The sequence below is a fragment of the Heterocephalus glaber genome, unplaced genomic scaffold (genome assembly GCF_053883595.1).
Source record: "Heterocephalus glaber isolate CG9 unplaced genomic scaffold, H.glaber_assembly_v1.0 deba00001569, whole genome shotgun sequence".
NCBI classification, from domain to species: Eukaryota; Metazoa; Chordata; class Mammalia; order Rodentia; family Bathyergidae; genus Heterocephalus; species Heterocephalus glaber.
Genome location: NW_028258354.1, coordinates 2,390,025 through 2,408,955, shown reverse-complemented (window position 1 = coordinate 2,408,955; position 18,931 = coordinate 2,390,025). Strand labels below are relative to the sequence as shown.

Here is an 18,931-nt window from a genome sequence, read left to right as displayed (position 1 = left end):
TACTTGTTCTTATTTTCTGATAAATTGGCAATTTATAGCTGTCTATATTCCTGTAGTACAAAGTGATGTCATAATCCCAACTTCTCGGAGGCTGAGGCAAGAAGATTGCAAGTTTGAGCCCAGCCTGAGCAACATAACGCAACAGGTTTTTTTGAGACAGAGATTGGTTTGTAGTCCAGACTGCCCTTGAACTTGCTATGCAGCCCAGACTGTCCTCCCAATCCTCCTGCCTCAGCTTCCAAGTTCTGAGACATCAGGCTTCAAATACTTTTTATTTTGGGGGGTAAATATATCTGATATTTACTCTCTTAGTAATTCTGAAAATGTACCAAATACTACATGAACTATATTCACCATGTTGTGCAATAGTTCTTAAAAAACATTCTTATTCTTGAGATTTTGTACCATTTGACCATCATCTTCCTTTATCCTTCCCTCCTACCCTCTACAACTCCCACTCTATTCTGTTTCTATGAGTTTATTTTAGATGCCATCTATGAGAACATGTAGTATTTTTCTTTCAGTGTATAGATTATTTTACTTAGCACAGTGTTCTCCAAATCCATCCATATAGTTGCAAAATGACAAATATATATCAATCAAATTTCAATTCTTTTTAAATATAGAGGACTGAACCCAGGGCCTTTGCACTAAGCTACATCCCCAGCTTTTTTTTTTCAGACAGGGTCTTGTTAAATCACCCAGATTGGGCTCGAATTTGCAGTGCTCCTGCCTCAGCCTCTCAGGGTACTGGGATTACAGGTGTAAGCCACCAAGCCCTATTTATATCATATTTACTTTATCCATTCACTGTTGATAGCCGTTTTAGGTTGATTCCATAATTTGTTTATTGTGAATAGAGACACAATAAACACAAACGCAAACATCTCTTCAACAAACTGATCTTAAATTTTTGTTTTTGAGACAGAGTCTTGCTGAGTAGTTCAGGCTGTCTGTGAACTCCCTATGTGGCCCAGGATGGCCTCAAACTCACAGCAATCCTCCCGTCTCAACCTCCCAAGTGCTGAAATTATAGATGTGTGCCACTACCCATGCCCAGGAATTTTAAGTTGTTGTAATTTTTTAACAGAGCCAGGTAGGGTGGCACACGCCTGTGATCCCAGCACTGTAAGAGGCTGAGGCAAGAGGATCAAAAGTTCCAGCCCAGGGCTGGGGATTTAGATCAGTGGTGCTGCACCTGCCTGGCAAGTGGAAGGTCGTGATTTCAGTTTCCATACCAACAACAATAAAAAAAATTCTAGCCCAGCCTGGGCAATTTAGTGAGACCATGTCTAAAAAAATGGGGTTGTGTGGGTCAGGGAAAGTGGTTCATGTTTGTAATCTCAGCACTTGGGAGGCTGAGGCAGGAAGATGGTTGCAAATTTGAGGCCAGGCTGGGCTACATAGTGAGTTGGAGGCCACCCTGAACCACACAGCAAGACCCTGTCTCAAAAAAACAAACCGGGCCTGGGATTTAGCTCAGTGCTTTCGCCACCTGCTGCGCAAGCGAAAGGACCGAGTTCCATCCCTGGTACAAAAAAAAAACCAAACCAGGGGCCCAGGGATTTAGCTCAGTGGCACCACACCTGCCTCAAATGCCCAAGGTCCTGAGTTGGGGGGGGGGGGGACGGGACTGGGGATGTAGCTCAGAGATCAAAGACCCTGGCTTCAATCCCCAGTAACAACAACAACAAAATAAAGCAAATAAGTAAAATAAAATGTACCATAGTTTTACACCAGTACTGCCAAAAAAAAAAAAAAGTACATATTAATCGATATCACAATGTTTTGATATGTGTATACATTGTGTAATTTTTTTTTTTTTTTTGGCAGTATTGAGGATTTAATCCAGGGCCTTCCCACTGAGCTACATTCCAGGCCCTTTTTTTTTTGTACGGGGGATAGAACTCGGGACCTTGCACTTGGGCAAAACCACTGAGCTAAATACCCTACCTGCCTTGTTTTTTAAACAGGTTCTCACTAAACTTCCCAGGCTGCCCTCAAATTTACAATCCTCCAGCATCAGTCTCTTGAGTATCTGTGATTACAGGCCTGCACCACCATCCCCAGCTACACTATATAGTATTAATCAAGTTAAATCTTTCCTTAAATAAGCCAGGTGTGGTGGTGCATGCCTGTAATACCAGCCCTCGAGAAGCTAAGGCAGGAGGATCACTGCAAATTGGAGGCCATCCTAGGCTACATAATGAGATCAAGATCAGCCTGAACTACATAATGAAACCCTGTCTCAAAAAAAAAATCTATCCTTAAATATTTAATCATTTCTTTATAGTGAAAACATTCATAATCCTTTTTTTTGTTTTTTAAAGATATTGCCACAGGAGAGAGAAAGGGAACATAAAAAAAATGAAGATACGTTATGTACTGTATATGTACTAACTCCCCATGATGAGTGTATCACACATATATACTAATAAAAATTAAACCAATAGCATAACTCACAGAACGAGAGAAAACAATCCAAATTCATTTGGAAACAGAAGAGACCTAGGAGAGACCTAGAACAGCAAAAGCAATTCTGGGCAACAAAGGCAAGGCAGGGACATCACAATCCCCAACTTGAAGTTATACTACAAAGCTACAGTGATAAAAAGAGCAAAAAAAAAAAAAAAACAGACTCAAGGATCAGTGGAACAGAAGAGAGGATGCACAAACAACTCCAAACACACTCAGCCACCTCATCTTTGACAAGGGAGCCAAATACCTTTACTGGAAGAAAGACAGCCTCATTAATAAATGGTGCTAGCTGGGGATTTAGCTTAGTAGTTTTATCACCTGCTGCACAAGTGCAAGGACCTGAGTTCAATCCCCAGTACCAAAAACAAACAAACAAACAAACAATAAACAGTGCTGGGAAAACAGGCTTTCCACATCCTGAAAATTAAAACTAGATCCATACCTTTCACCATGCACTAAACTAAAATCAAAATGGATGGGCTGGGGATCTAGCTCAGTGGTTCCGCCACCTGCCTGGCAAGAGGAAGGACCCAAGTTCGATTTCCGGTACCAAAAAAAAAAAAAAAAAGGCTTGATCTGGGCTGGGGATTTAGCTCAGTGGTTTTGCTGCCTGCTGCCCAAGCACAAGGACCGGAGTTGCAAGGACCAGAGTTTGATCCCTGGTACCAAAAAAAAAAAGTCAAAATGGATCAAAGATCTAAATATTTGGTAATACATCTTTTGGGTTTTTTGGTACCAGGAATTGAACTGAGGACCTTGCACTTGCCAGGGAGTGCTGTGCCAATGAGCTAAATCCCCACCCCCACAGATCTAAATATTAAAACAGAGGGCCGGGAATTTAGCCCAGTGGTTCCACAGCTGCTTGCCTCACAAGCGGAAGGACCTGAGTTCAATCCCCGGTACAAATAAATAAATATTAAAACAGAAACACTTAATCTCCTGGAAGACAGAATAGGTAAAACTCTTAACTAGTTTTTTTTCTCTTTGAGATAGGGTCTCACTGTGTAGTCCAGGCTGACCTTGAACTCACAGCAATCCTCCTGCCTCAGCCTCCTTAGTGCTGGGATTACAGGTGTGCACTACCACATCCAGCAGAATAGGTTAAACTCTTAAAGACATAGGTGTAGGCAAGGACTTTATGAACAAAACCCCAATTGCATAGAAAATATTACAAAGAATCAATAATTGGGATTACATCATATTAAAAAGCTTTTATGCGCTGGAAATTTAGCTCAGTGATTATGCCACCAGCCTGCTAAACTCAAGGACCCAAGTTCGATCCCTGGTACCAAAAAAAAAAAAAATCTTTTACACACCAAAAGAAACTACCAACAGAGTGAAGAGACAACCCACAGAATGGGAAAAAATTTACCAACTATTCCTTAGACAGCTGGGCATGGTAGTGCACGCCTATAATCCCAGCACTCAGGAGGCTGAGGCAGGAGGATCTCCGAGAGTTCGAGGCCAGCCTGAACTGCATAGCAAGACCCTGTCTCACCCCCCCCATGAAGTTATTCCTCAAAAAATTATCTAGAATATATAAAGAACTCAAAAACAAATCAGACTCCCCCCAAATTTAAAGACCCAATACAAAAAATGGGCATCTGGAATGAATAGACACTTCTCAGATGGAGAAGTACAAGCACCATATAAATGTATGAAAAAATGTTGAACATCACTGGTCATTCGAGAGATGCAAATCAAGACGACACTGAGATTCTATCTCTCTCCTCATCTCACTCATCAAGAAATTGACCAATAACAAATGCTACTGAGGCTGTGGGGAAAAGGAACCCTTCCTGTTGGTGAGAGTGTAAATTGGTACAACCAATATGGAAATCGGTATAGAGAGTCCTCAAAAAACTAAAACTAGAAGTTCCATTTGATCCAGCTATTCCCCTTCTTGGTATCTTCCTGAAATAATTAAAAGCATTGATATGGGCGTGGTGGCACACACCTGTAATCCCAGCACTCAGGCTGAGGCAGGAGGAGCATCCTGAGTTCAAGGCCAGCCTGGGCTACATAGTGAATTTAGGAGCCAGGATGTGATGCTCATGGTGAAGATCAGAGCTCCCCTGATGAAAACAGCAGCCATTCCCAGCAACAGCAAGGCCCCGAGCTCCTCCGATGAGAACATCCTAGTTTGCATCAGGAAAACCATCCACAGCAAGTTTCTCCTAGAAAATCAACAGGCCAAGATCTTCCCCCTCCAGTCCTCCCTTTATGGCTATTGGTTAACAATCTTCAGGCGGATCCTCCACATCCAGACCACACTGATTCAGTTCAGCTGGGCATTACAACTTGACCATTAGTTAATCCACCACAGGCAGGTTTGGTTTTTTTGAGACAGGGTCTTGCTATATAGTCCAAGCTGGCCTTAAACTCACTAAGTAGCCCAAGATGGCCTCAAGCTCATGTCAATCCTTCTGCCTCAGCCTCCTGAATGTTGGGATTACAGGTGTGTGCCACCAAGCCCGGTGAAAACCATGGGTTTTAGAGAGAGGCAGACTCAAATTCAAATCCTAACACCACTGTTACCATTTATGTGACTTTAGACCAACTTACTTAACCTCTCTCTCACTCAGGTGAACATGGAGATAGTATATATTTTTTTAGCCTTTAGAAACACAAGTAAGTCAGAACTGGTCCAGTCCCATTTCTCAGGAGGTCAGTGACACACAGAATTACCCAGATGTCTAAACTTTACTTTTGTCATCTGTAAAATGGATTAGTGATCTATTATATATATTTATATATATATATATATATATATATATTTTTTTTTTTTTTTTTTGTACCAGGGATCGAACTCGGGTCCTTGCACTTGTGCAGCAGGCACCAAAACCACTGAGCTAAATCTCCGGCCCAATTTTCTATATTTCTAATACAGTAAGGTGCCCTGTACTTGGTAAACTCTCAGTAGCTAATGCTCCACCATGGGTGATTAATTACTCAGTACTGTCTCCTGGTATGTGCCCCTCTTGATATCATATAACCCAGATTTGAAGATCTGAAGTGAACATTTCCAAAACCTAGCATTTTAGTTACATTTAAAAAATTATACTAGAACTTCTGGGCATGGTGGCCCACACCTGTAATCCCAGCACTTGAGAGGCTGAGACAGGAAGATCACTGCCAGTTTGAGGCCAGTGTGGGCTACATAGTGAGTTCAAGCCCAGACTGAACTACAAAGAAAGACCCTGCCTCAAAAGAAAAATAAATAAATAGAAAGATTATATTATAATAAATAAATAGTAAAGTAAATAGATTATACCAGGACCAAGTAAACTACATACTTGGAAAGTATTATAAGATAAACTTGAGGGATCGCCCAACCCAATTTTTCCTCTCTTTCCCCACCCCAATCAGCAAACAACTTGATTATTCAGAAATTCTTTTCATAATTCCCAATCTCCTGTAAATTGGTGGAATGTCTCTTATCTTAAAACAAACAAAAATGATACAGAATCAAAGAGGTTTACATATAAAACACTCCAGTTCCCATTTCTCTTTGAGTCCTACTAAGCTAAAAATTAGACCTGGGGAAAGCAGGACTTTCTTACAACTAAAGACTTAGCCCCATTTTCCTCTACTCTAAGAATAGAGAGTACCAGATAGAAAGGAGATAAAGGATCCAATTAAATAAACTCTATTTATATAAACAAATATAAAAATTTTTATTTCTTTTTGGTCTGTCCAGTAAATTTAGGGCTATAGAAATAAAACGACCTTGATACATAAACTGATATAGACTAAAGGTGAGTTATGTCAAAAAACACCAACAAAATTACATCCTTCACTCTGGCAAGTATATTTTTTGTGGTTCTGGAGACTGAACTCAAGGCCTCAAGCCATGCGTTCCACCACTGAGCTACACCTTCAGTTGCCTCGTGGCTATATATATATATTTTTAAAATTTCCGGTACCAGAGATCAAACTCAGGACCTTTCATTTGTGAGGCAGACTCATGGGTATATTTTTAAAGGGAGTTATGGATTTTGTAGAACAGATGAGGAAGGTGACAGAGTTCTGTGGTTAGATTCAGGAAGTGTATAGGAGGAGAAAGAATCCTATTTCCTCCAGCATGTTTACTTTGACTTCCTTCTGTTTTGCCCATTACATGGCTCACATTTTTTATGATTTAATCCATGTCTCTCTAATTCTTAGTTCTCATAACCCCAGCACTAGAGTTGTTTTGAGGGGAAAAAAGTAAAATAAGAGTTATTTGTAATTGGGCCGGGGATTTAGCTCAGTGGTTCTGTTGCCTGCCTCCCAAGCACAAGGACCCGAGTTCGATCCCCAGTACCAAAAACAAACAAAAAAAAGAGTTATTTGCAATTTCTCTAAGGAAAAGAGACATTTGCACCTGATTCAACTGGTTTGTGATTTCTCCAGAAAAACCACAGTTTTAAACAAGTATTCCAAGTGAAGGAATTGGGGCCAGATCAATCTGGATGTATGGGTTGAAAGATGTTTGCATTGGGCCAGGGAATTTAGCCCAGCGGTTCCATCGCCAGCCTCGAAAGTGCAAGGACCTGAGTTCGATCCCTGGTACCAAAAAAAAAAAAAAAGAAAGATGTTTGCATGCCATGGTTGGCCCTTCCACCCCAGGGTAGAGAATGGAAGAATATATTACCTGCAGATGTGCTGGACTCCAGCCAGACATTCCACCAGGCCAGGCTGATGTGGCACATTCGGTTGAAAGTAGGAAGACAGGCATGGTAGTGAAGCTCTAAACATGGTTCAAGACCTGAAAAAAAGTGTTTCAGTGCCAAAGACATCCCTCCCCACCCCACCCCCACACTCTCTTCACCCTACTCACTCCCAATATAAATACTCTCTGTGGATTATCTTTCTTTCCACCAATGAACTTTTGTGCCCCAAATGCTATGTAATGGAAACAGTCGAAAAGTTGAATTTAGTATGCTGGTAAAGGGATGAGGTTACACCTTAGGAAGAAGTGAAAAAAACCTTTAACACATTCACTTCCAGCCAGATGTGGTGGTGCACACCTGTAATCCCAGCACTCTGGGAGGGTGAGGCAAGAGGATTGGAAATTCAAGCTGAGTGTGGGGAATTTAGCGAGATTGTTTCAAAATATAAAAACAAGCTGGAGGCTGGGTATTTAGCTCAGTGGTTCTGCCACCTGCTTTGCAAACACAAGGACCCAAGTTTGATCCCTGGTACCAAAAAAAAAAAAAAAAAAAAAAAAGGCTGGAATGTAGCTCAGTGAGGAAGGCCCTGGGTTCAATCTCTACTGCCAAAACAAAAACAAACAGAACATACTAGCTTCCTTAGGCAGGAAATTTAAGGAGCTAGATGAAACAACAAAATGAAGCTTAGTCCTGACCCCTCCTGATGTAGGACAGAATGACAGAATTGACCATCCAGTGTTATAGTGCACACCATGATGTCACTACCCAGGAGGCTGAGGCAGGAGGATCACTGTGAGTTCCAGGTCAGACTGGGCTACATAACAAGACCCTGTCAAAATTGGTCTAAAACTAGGAATTGGGAAAGTCTGGCCTCTCAAAAACTTCCTCAATTAACTGGAAGATAGGGGAAAAAGAGACACCTCTCTGGATATCACTCCTGAGCGAACCGTTCGTCTGACAGCAACAAATATTCCTGGCCAAAAAATTATTACAGAGAAAAATCCTAATTTTTTTCTCTAATGAACTTTTCCTTTGTCAGATCCTGAAGGAATAAATACAGGAACCAAAACATCTAGAATCACTGGACCAGAAAATCAGCATAATATAGAAAAAAAAGTCTAGACTTTTAAACAAGTATTCCAAGTGAAGGAATTAGGGCCAGATCAATAGGTGGCATCTAACATACTGGGAAATGTGGGAGGCTACAGGGACAATAGTGAGCTCAAATACTGATTACTCAGCTAGTTCCTTCCCTCACACACCCCCCCCCCCGCAGTGCCAGGGACAGAGCCCATGGCCTTCTGCATGTCAGATAAGTGCTCCACCACTGAGCTATACCTCTAGTCTTGTCCTCTCTCATTTTCTAACTTTATAAAACACATTCTAGGAGGTAAATTTATTTGCACAAGGTCATGGGGGAGGAGTCAAATTGTCATAACTGACATCAGACTCTAGATTTTTCTCTTTTTTTGAGACAAGGTCTCCCTCTGTAGCTCAGGCTGGGCTTGAACTTACTATGTATCCCAGGCTGGTCTCAAACTTGCAGCGATCCTCCTGCCTCAGCCTCCTGAGTGCTGGGATTACAGGTATGTGCCACTATTCATGGCCTAGATTTTTGACTCTCAATTCTACCTTTCATTTTGCTTATAAAATTAAGAATTCTAGGGCCAGAAATTTAGCTCAGTAGTTCTGGTGCCTGCCTTGAAAGCCCAAGGTCCCAAGTTTGATCCCGGGTACCAAAAAAAGAAAAAAAAAAAAATTAAGAATTCTCCTCAGGCATGGTGGTTCATACCTGTGATCCCAACACTGAGGAGGCTGAGGCAGGAGGATCTCAACTTTGAGGCCAGCTTGGTGTATACAGCCAGTTTAAGGTCGGCCTGGGCTATGTAGAAAATATCTTGTCTCAAAAAAAAAGTGTCTGCCAGGAGCAAAAGGTGAAAACAACAGCTGCTGAGAAGGGCTACTAACTAGATGCTCAACATATTACTTGAAGCCAGCTGTGGTAGACCATGCCTATAATCCTAGCTACTTGGTAGGTTGAGGCAGGACAGTTCTAAATTCCAGACCTATCTGGGCCAATTTAGGGAGACACTGTTTCAAAAATTTTAAAAGGGTTGGAAATGTAGTTCAGGTGCAGAATGCCCCTGGGTTTAGTCCTCAGTACAAAGCAAAAGATTCTGGGGCCACAGATTTAGCTCAGTGGTGCTGCTGCCACCTGCCTTGAAAGCACAAGGCCCTGAGTTCTATCCCCGGCACCAAAAAAAAAGAAAAGATTCTGAATTTTTTGTTTTTTTGAGAAAGGGTCTTCTTATGTAACCTAGGCTGGCCTTGAACTCCCAGCAATCCTCCTGCCTCAGCCTCCTGAGTGCTGGGATTACAGGTGGCACCACCATGTGCAGCATTTTACCTGAGTTTTGATTCACTATACATTTCCAAGGTAATTGGCTTGAATTGTTTTCCTTGTGGGGATAATTGGTATCACATCCTGAAGTGCTTACATGAAACAAAATTTGAATGTAAGAAATAATTTCTAAAATACCAACATACATAATTTATATGGCCAGTGGTTACTAGTGCATGTATCCTCAGAGGCATAAGCTTGATGAAGGCAAGGACTGTGACTATCTTGTACACCGTTATATCCCTTCCCATTCAGTAACACCTGGCTAATTTCAAATTCTAAAATATTTGTATTACCTATAATGCCAGCACTTGAGAGGCTGAGGCAGGAGGATCACTGGGAGTTCAAGGCCAGCCTGAACTACATAGTGAGACTCTGTCAAAAACACAAAAAAATAAATTAAATATTTGTATCGAATGAATGGACTATCTCAGAATACTCAATTATACCTGAAAAGATATTACTCATTTAAAAAGCTAAATGTAGGGCTGGGGGTGTAAGTCAGTGGTAGTGAGCACCTTCCCGGCAAGCACAGAGTCCCAAGTTCAATCCCCGGTACCAAAAGCAAAACAGAACAAAAAACCCAAGCACCAAAAACAAAGCACACAGAAATGAAAGCAGTGTTGAGAGTAAGGGAATGGAACATTAAGACATCAAGGAGCTTTTTCCTTTACATTTAAATTATTTTGTATTATTTTTGCATAATAAAGGAAGTTTTAAGAGCTAGGATTTACCGTGTCTCCTAACAAAGTAAATTCATTCTCACCTGTGTGCTAGATAAAGTTATACTCCCATGATCACATTATAGACACAGCCTCAAGGGCCTGGGATGTAGCTCAGTGGTAAAGTGCTTGGGTATCTCATGGTGAGGCCCTGGGTACAATTCACAGTACACACATGAGAGACATCACTTCAAGAAGTCCATTATAAATTTGCATTGCATAACATTTTGCTTGAAATTTTTGTAGTTTTGTGTTTGTGTTTTTGAGACAGTGCCTCATTATTAGTTTAGGCTGCCTTGAACTCACAGCGATTCTCCTGCCTCAGCCTCCCAAGTGCTGGGATTACAGGTATGTGGTACTATGTCAGGCTCAGGCTTTCAATTCTAATAATTCCACCTGCACTTCGGTTTTTTGTACAGACCTGAAGATCAAATTTAGAGCCTATCGCATGCTAGTCAAACATTCTACCACTGAGCTACCTCCCAGCTCCCACCTCTAACTCTTGTTCCCATAATATGAACTCCTAGTAGGCACCAACTTTACTAATGTTTTAATCTAATATCTAAACATAGCATGCACAAAAGAAATAACATGCTCAAGAAAGAATATAATTTTCATCTCTTTTCAAGTATTTTACAATTCATGGGAAATTGAATGTCAAATGAATGGTTAAAGAAATACTGCCACCCTCAGGGTAGAAAAGGTCATGCCTCCTTTAGGAAATACCAGAAACAAAATACCATTTGGCATTTGTAGAAGGCAGTTAAATCTGGAGTTCAGGACCTGGGTGTGGTGGTGCAAACCTCTAGTCCCAGCACTCCAGAGGCGGAGGCAGGATGATCAATGACAGCCTAGACTACATAGTGAGTTCAAGGCTGGCAACTGCATAGCAAGAACCTGTCTCAAAAAACAAAAACACAGGGCGGGGGATTTAGCTCAGTGGCTGTGGCGCCTGCCCAGCAAGGTCCCAAGTTTGATCCCTGGTACCAAAAAAAAACAAAACATCTTTGCCATTCAAATCCAGCTCTACCATTTGCCATGTTAAACTAGAAAAATCTCAACCTTCTGAAACGTCAGTTTTCTTTCACAAAATTGGGACATACTGTTTCTGCTTATTTCTCAGGGATTATGAAAACTGTCAAATCAGATGACTATAAAATTATGGAATATTTTTACAAGTATGGGCTGTATTTTTTTCCTAAACATGGTATGTATGGGAGTTCAAGGCCAGCCTAAACTACATATTGAGATCCTGTCTCAAAAAAACCCTTTTTTTAATACTTAAACTGGGGGCCTCAGGAGGCTTAGGCAGAGGGATCACTTGAGCCCTAGAGTCCTAGAGTGTAAAGTCTGGGCAATATATTGAGAGCCTGTCTCAAAAAAACAAAAAAAAAGTTTAAGTAGGATATTTACAATCAGAAGGAGATGGTTTCGAGATCTACGTGAAGGATAAGGTAGCAGGAGAAATGTAAGATTACATGTGAGCTTCCAGCTGAACAGATTTTGATGTCATTCATTGAAAGAGAAAATACAAATTAAGAAATGTGTCCAGAGGCTGAGAGAGGGACATTGCAAGCTCAAGGACATCATGGGCAGTTTAGCAAGACCTTGTCTCAAAATAAAATGGGCTGGGAATATAGCTCAGTGCAAAGGCCCAGGGGTGAACCCCCAGTACCACACACAAAAAAGTTCAACCTTGTCGTGGCTAGTCTTAATTGTCAATTTGATTGGCTTGTGAGACACCTAGGAGATTAGCAAAGCACACTTCCAGGTGTGTGTGTGTGTGGGGAGAGGTGACCTTGAAGACTATATCTTGTCCACAACCCTTCTTCTCAGGCTGTTCCTTGCTCTCTGTTTCCTTGATACCATGAGGTGAGTTGATTTCCTCTGCCATGCTGTTCACCATGCTGTTTCTGCCTTGAAGCCAGCCAACCATGGACTGGAACCTCCGAAACTGTGAACCAAAATAAACCTTGCCTCCTTTAGTTTGCAGGTGTCAGGTACTTTGTCCCACTAATGGCAAGCTAATTGATACAAACTTCACTCATAATTTTTAAGAAGTGAAATAATAACTGAGATTTCATTTCACCTTTATTAAAATGGCAAAAATTTTTTAAATCTGATAACCAATTAAGGTGAGGAAGGAAAAACAGGTACATTATTGGTGATACTGTTAAGACAGTGTGACCACTATGGACGGCAACTTGGCAGCACTTACCAAAATTACAAATGTATATACTCCATACTCTGACTCAGCAATTAGATTTTTAAGAATTTATCCTACAGTTTTTTGTTTTGTTTTTTCGAGACAGGGGTCTCGCTATGTAGTTCAGATTGGCCTTGAACTCATGGCCATACTCCTACCTCAGCCTTCTGAGAGCTGAGATTATATCTTACAGTTTTATACAGATTTGAGTATCCCTAACCTGAAAATCCAAAATCTGAAAGCCTCCAAAGTCCTAAACATTTTGAGCGCCAACATAACACACAGTAGAAAATGCACACATCACCTAATATGATACGTTGTAGTCAAAATGTAGCACACTAAAAACATTGCATAAAGTTATCTTCAGGCTATGTGTATAAGGTGTACACAGAACATAAATAAAATTTGTGTTTGGACTTCAGTCCAGCCTTGAGATATCTCATTATGTGCCAGGCACAGTGGTGAATGCTTATAATCCCAGCACCCTGGGAGGCTGAGGCACCAGAGAGATAAATTCTACTCCAGCCTAAGCGATTCAGCAACTAAATGGGACCCTGTCTTAAAGTAAAAAATAAAAAAAGGACGGGGGATGTACCTTAGTGTGAAGGCTCTGAGTTCAATACCAAGTCTCACAACTACCACCAAAAAAATGCAGGAGCAATTCACTTTCGAATTCTCCCTACTTGTCCAGAGTAGCTTTTTGTCATCTCTCTTTTCTTCCTTCCCCATTTTCAAATAAATTCTCTTCTTTATTTAAAAAAATCCATTATGTATATATAAATATTCAAAAAAATTAAAAAGCCAAAATCTGAAACACACTCAGGTCCCAAGCATTTCAGATCAGGGAAACTCCACCACCTGCCTCACAAGCACAAGGTCCCAAGTTCGATCCCTGGTACTAAAACAACAACAAAAAAGGGAAACTCAACCTGTATTTGAATATGAACTTACTGACTGTAATACAGTGTAGTTAGGGTATCCATAAAATACACTACCCAAATTGGGATAGAGTACTTGCAAGAGGAAGAAAACACTATTAATATTTAAGCTGATAGCTCAGTGGTTTCATTGCCTGCTACGCAAGTACAAGGGCCCAAGTTCAATCCCTGGTAACAAAAAATATATATATATTTAAGCTGGAAAAATTGGCATGTCTATCCCAGGTAAACCACAAAATACAGTCACTCTGTTGTTAAGATAGAAACCACCACAAACATTCACTAGTAAATAATACTCTTTTTTTTTTTTTTTTTTTTGGTACTTGGGATCAAACTTGGGACCTTGGGCTTTTGAGGCAGGCAGCAGAACCACTGAGATAAATCCCCTGTCCCAACTAGTAAATAATACTAACACATCCAGACAATAGAATACTAAGTAGCCATAAAAAGAAAAACATTATTTATTGGTCTAAAAAAATAAAGGGGCAATCCACTTTCTGGTCCCCCTTCTGTCTCTCTTAGAAGCTTTCTCTCAATAAACTTTTACTACTCTTAAAATAAATAAATAAAATAAAATATCCAAGATGTACAAATTTTTTCACTTTTTTTTTTTGCACTGGGGATCAAACTCGGGAACTTGCACTTGCAAGGCAGGCAGTCAGCAGAACCAATGAGCTAAATCCCTGGCAAGAAGTATAAATTTTTTGAAAGCAAGCTGGGCATGGTGGTGCACCCCTGTAATACCAGCATTCGGCAGGCTGAGCCAGGAGGATAGCTGCAAATTTGAGGCCAACCTGGGGTACATCATGAATCCAGGGCCAGCCTGAACTACAAAGGGAGCTGCCTCAAAAAACAAAACATAAAATAATTTTTTTAAGGCAAAACACAAAACTCTGTCTAAAATACAATACCAATTATATAAAAGAGGATAAAACAATTGATCAGATATGAATAGAATATATCTGGAGTGTGGGGTAGAAGACACACACCTATAGTTCCAGCTATTTGGGAAGCTGAAGCAGGAAGATCACTTGAGTGAAGAGCCCAGGAGTGCAAGTCAATCTGGGCAACATGACAAAACCCTGCCTCAAAAACCAAAAGAACAACAACAAAAAGTATATGTGGAGGGGCCAGGGATTTAGCTCAGTGGTTTCACTGCCTGCTGCGCAGGTGCAGGGACCCGAGTTCGATCTCTGGTATGAAAAAAAAAAGTATACGTGGAAAGATATACTGAAAGCCAGTGTTCCGGCTTGTGTCTAGGTGTCTCCCCAAAGCCTCATGAGGTCATAGGTGGGGCTTTTCAGAGGTGCCTGGATCTAGTGTGTGTGATGCTAGGATTAAGGGTGTGTGATTACTAAATTAACTAAATTACTAACCCATAGTTCTGGGCATGGATAATGGGAAGACCCAACCTGGGTGTGAGTGCTACCCTGTAACCCAGCACTCAGGAGGCTGAGGCAAGAAGATTGCTGCAAATTCAAGGCCATCCTGGGCTGCAGAGCGAGTTCAAGGCCAGCCTGAACTACACAGTGAGACCTTGTCTAAAAAAATGTATTTTATCTTTCGTTGTTGTTTGAGACAGGGTCTGGCTGTGCAGTGCAAGCTGGCCTCCAACTGGAGATTCTCATGGCTCAAGTTTCCTGCGTGCTGAGATTATAGGCATGTGCCACCACCCTGAACACCAACTTTTTGTTTTGCTCCTTCCTAAATTTTTAAATTTTTCAAAAATTTAGAACCCTTTGTACTTCTTACTATGATTTTTCATCTAATTAAACTATATAAATTACCTGCTCTATAATTATTTTATCTAAAAATTTCCTGAATGTTAGAACGCTGTAAGAACAGTTTCTTAACAAGTTAAAAAGTCAAAGCAAATAAGATAGGGTATACCCCATTAATAGAGCACACACTTAGCATGTTTAGGCCCAGTAGAAAAAAAAATTATAGTTTATGGAGTATTTCAATTAGGTCCTAAGTGTTAAAAATTAATTTTTAGTCTCTTGGAGAATAGTTTTGTTGTTTGGTTGGTTTTGTGAGACAGGGTCTTGCTGTGTAGTTCAGGCTGGACTTGAACTCACAGCAATCCTGCCTCAGCCTACCAGGTGCTAGGATTACAGGCATACACCTCCATTCTCGATTATATATATATAACATATACATATATAATATATACATTATATATATAATATATACTATTATATATATATATATTTTTTAGCATGCTCATGTTTATATTGTTTTGGTTCCATAAAATTGAGTTTTGTAGTTGCTAAACAAAAAGAGAAATTAGGAAAGTACACTGGAATAGATACATCTCAACTGACAGGACATTTCATTTACTCCACGATAGTCCAGGCTCAGGTTAAAATGTGTAGCCCCCATCTATCTTCTCATACTGTCTTTCTCTTTCACTCCAAAGAACTGATTTATATCCCTCAAATGTTCCCTTCATGCTGTATGTTTTTGCACAGGTCTTTGAAACACCTTTCTCCTTACTGGGCTGCTAACACTTCTCATCCTTTAAAAGTTGTCTCTTGAAGTCACGGATGGTAGCACACACCTGTAATCCCAGCCTCCTGGAAGGCTGAGGCAGGAGGATCACTGTAAACTCAAAGCCAGCCTGGGTTACATAGTGAGTTTAAGACCAGCCTGAACTGCTTAGTGAGACCCTAAAAAAAAGAAAGTTAGTTGTTGGCATCCCACCTGGGCAACTTAATGAGATCCCTTCTTAAAATTTTCCAAAAAAATTGCCGAACATGGTGATGCATGCCTATAATCTCGAAAGACTGAGGCAGGAGGATCGCCACAAGTTTGGAATATGAAATGACTTCAAGGCCAGCCTAAACTACATAGCGAGACCTTCTCTCAAAAATACAAAACAAGGGCCAAGGATTTACTTCAGTGGTTCTGCTGCCTGCCCCCAAAGTGCAAGGACCCGGGTTTGATCCCCGGTACCAAAAAAAACCAAAACCCCCAAAACAAAACAAAACAAAAATAATGTTGGGTGTGGTGGCACATGTCTGTAGTCCCAGCACTTGGGAGGCTGAGATGGGAGGATCACTGCAAGTTCAAGGCCACCTCGAATTCAACACCAACCTGGTCTACACAGTAAGTTCAAGGCTAGTCTGGGCTACACAGAGAGACCCTGCTCAAAATGATATGATCATGGGGCTGGGGATTTGGCTCAGTGGTTTCACTGCCTGCTGCGCAAGCACAAGGACCAAATTCGATCCCTGGTACCAAAAAAAAAAAAAATATGATCAGGTGCTGGGAATGTAGTTCAAGGGTGCAGCATCTGCCTGGCAAGCGTGAGTACCTGAGTTTGATTCCTGGAACCAAAAAAAAAAAAAAAAAAAAAAAGATATGATCAAAATATACACATGTATAGAAAATACATTGAAATCTAACATTTTTGTGCTTTCTTCGGCAGCACATATATTATACTAAAATTGGAACAATACAGAGATTAGCATGTCCTGTACACAAGGACGGCATGCCAATTCATGAAGAGTTCCATATTTTTGCTCTCAAATGAGAAGGGGATCAAGAGATGGAGGGAGGGGAGGGGAGAAGAATGACAAAAGAATTAAGATGTGTTATGCACATGTACCATCTCCCCACAAGGAATGTAAACAGGCATTGTAAACATGTACAAATAAAAATAAAGGTAAAAAAAAGAAATTCAATGTTTTATAACCTTAATAGGCAGTAATAAAAATATTTTTTGAAAAAGTCAGCTCTTGTGGCCAGGGATTTAGCTCAGTGGTTCTGCCACCTGCCTTGAAAGCACAAGAACCCTAGTTCTATCTCCAGTTCCAAAAAAAAAAAAAAAGTTAGCTCTTGTTACCCAGCATTCCTTGAGGCCCTTCTCTTTCTGTCTGAGCTTCCTGTCCTCTTCAGCCTAGTTAGGTGTAACCTTCTCTACACGTCCTTCCATTTATCTCTACATTACAGCACCTTTCATTAGGCATTTGAAACACTGCCTTTCTCATTTCTTCCCATTTTCAAAACCTGGAGTTTTTTATTATTTTTAAATTTTTCTGGATTCCTCAGCACTGGGCCTGGCACCCTGCAGACTAATGAATAAATATTCATTGAATGAATAGATGATTATTTCAGGACTTACATTTTACCAAGTACAGGTTTATCTTTTACATACAAACTAAAGTATGAAGGAGTCTGCACCAATAGTACCGTTAACAAAGACTAACAGGAAAAAAATGTGAAATAATCTTTCACTTGAACAGCCCAGCTAGTCTAAAGATCAAAACAAATTAAAGACTCTAAATCATAAAAAATAAACAATCTCCAAATACAAATATTGTTTCCAATTCTGTATCACAGAAAATTTGGCTTTTCTTATTTAAGGATTCAAAATCATTAAGACCAACCCTCCCTCACATATCACATAACTCTGTCACAACCAAGGACTGATTTAAAAATCCACAATTACAGGGCCAAGCGAGGATTTAGCTCAGTAGCACCGTGCTCAGGCAAAATGTCCTGAGTTTGATCCCCAGTACCAAAAAAGAAAAAAAAAATTCACAATTTCAGACACAAGAGAGTTTTCTTTAGCTAATGAAAACCCTGATTTCAAGCTGCCCAGAGCTAATACTTTAGCACAGATTTAACTAGAGGGATCCCTTTCAAATAAGAAACAAAAAAAGGACCTGACCCTGCCAAGCATTAATCACCTGAGGTGATAAACTTGTTCTTGAATATTTCATACTTTACACAGTGCTACAGTTCTCCCAAGTCATGAGTTCATGCTCCACCCTCATGCAAAGACAGCAATATTGAAGCAGAGGCAGAATCAGTCCACAGGTCAAAGTGCAGCTGGGGTTAGTTCTCTATGCACCTATTCTGCAGGCAGATTTTCTTCACTACCCAATCAGTTCCTATTAGTAGGAAAGTTCAAGAAAGAAAAAATGCATTACTGATTGTAATTAAAGTTAATGAAAAAAACCAGGAATAGGAAATAAAGGAAGCAAATAACTTCTGGGTTTAATTCCCTAGTGTATGGTATTTTTCTCTTGAACAGATAAAAAAGCTTCAGAGAAATAATACTTCAATGAAAAAAGGGTATTTGCCTGTTACATATCTAAAAACTAATGTTGAGTTGAGTTTACACTAGGTGTTAAGACCTAAAATTCTGCCTCTCGGGCAGATCCAAGCATGAGGCAGCAAGTTTGAGTCCCCAAATTAAGTCTGACTGATAGAACAGATAGCATAGGGCATATAGGGAATGCCTACAGAAGGGAAAAAGCAAAAACAAAAAAGGTCACTCCATCTGATGTCAAACCAAATAGACCCCTCCAACTCTAACCACTGCAAAGGAGAACCACAGAACACAGTTGTGTGATATTGATACTCATTTTCCCATGGTTACTCTTAATGGTCATTTTTGTGCAAAAATAAAAGTAAAATTATATTTTATGATACAGGCAGAGCTACCTCGAGACAATTCCCAGTGCTGTATCATAGTGCTTCTGCATAGGGCCGGGGATTTAGCTCAGTGGTTCCCATGCCTG

General features: G+C 40.4%; 1 long non-coding RNA gene and 1 other non-coding gene across 2 annotated transcripts; one reads left to right on the top strand and one right to left on the bottom strand.

The window, feature by feature from the left end:
- Positions 1 to 6,126: 6,126 nt before the first annotated feature.
- LOC147823706 (uncharacterized) lies at positions 6,127 to 10,725 on the bottom strand. Its single transcript, XR_015443375.1, has 3 exons — positions 9,831 to 10,725; positions 7,115 to 7,228; positions 6,127 to 7,026 (listed from the first exon to the last, which is right to left on the bottom strand). It is a non-coding gene; the product is annotated as an uncharacterized LOC147823706 (long non-coding RNA).
- Positions 10,726 to 16,814: 6,089 nt separating this feature from the next.
- On the top strand, positions 16,815 to 16,923 carry LOC147823705 (U6 spliceosomal RNA). Its single transcript, XR_015443429.1, has one exon. It is a non-coding gene; the product is annotated as a U6 spliceosomal RNA (small nuclear RNA).
- The last annotated feature ends 2,008 nt before the right edge of the window (positions 16,924 to 18,931 follow it).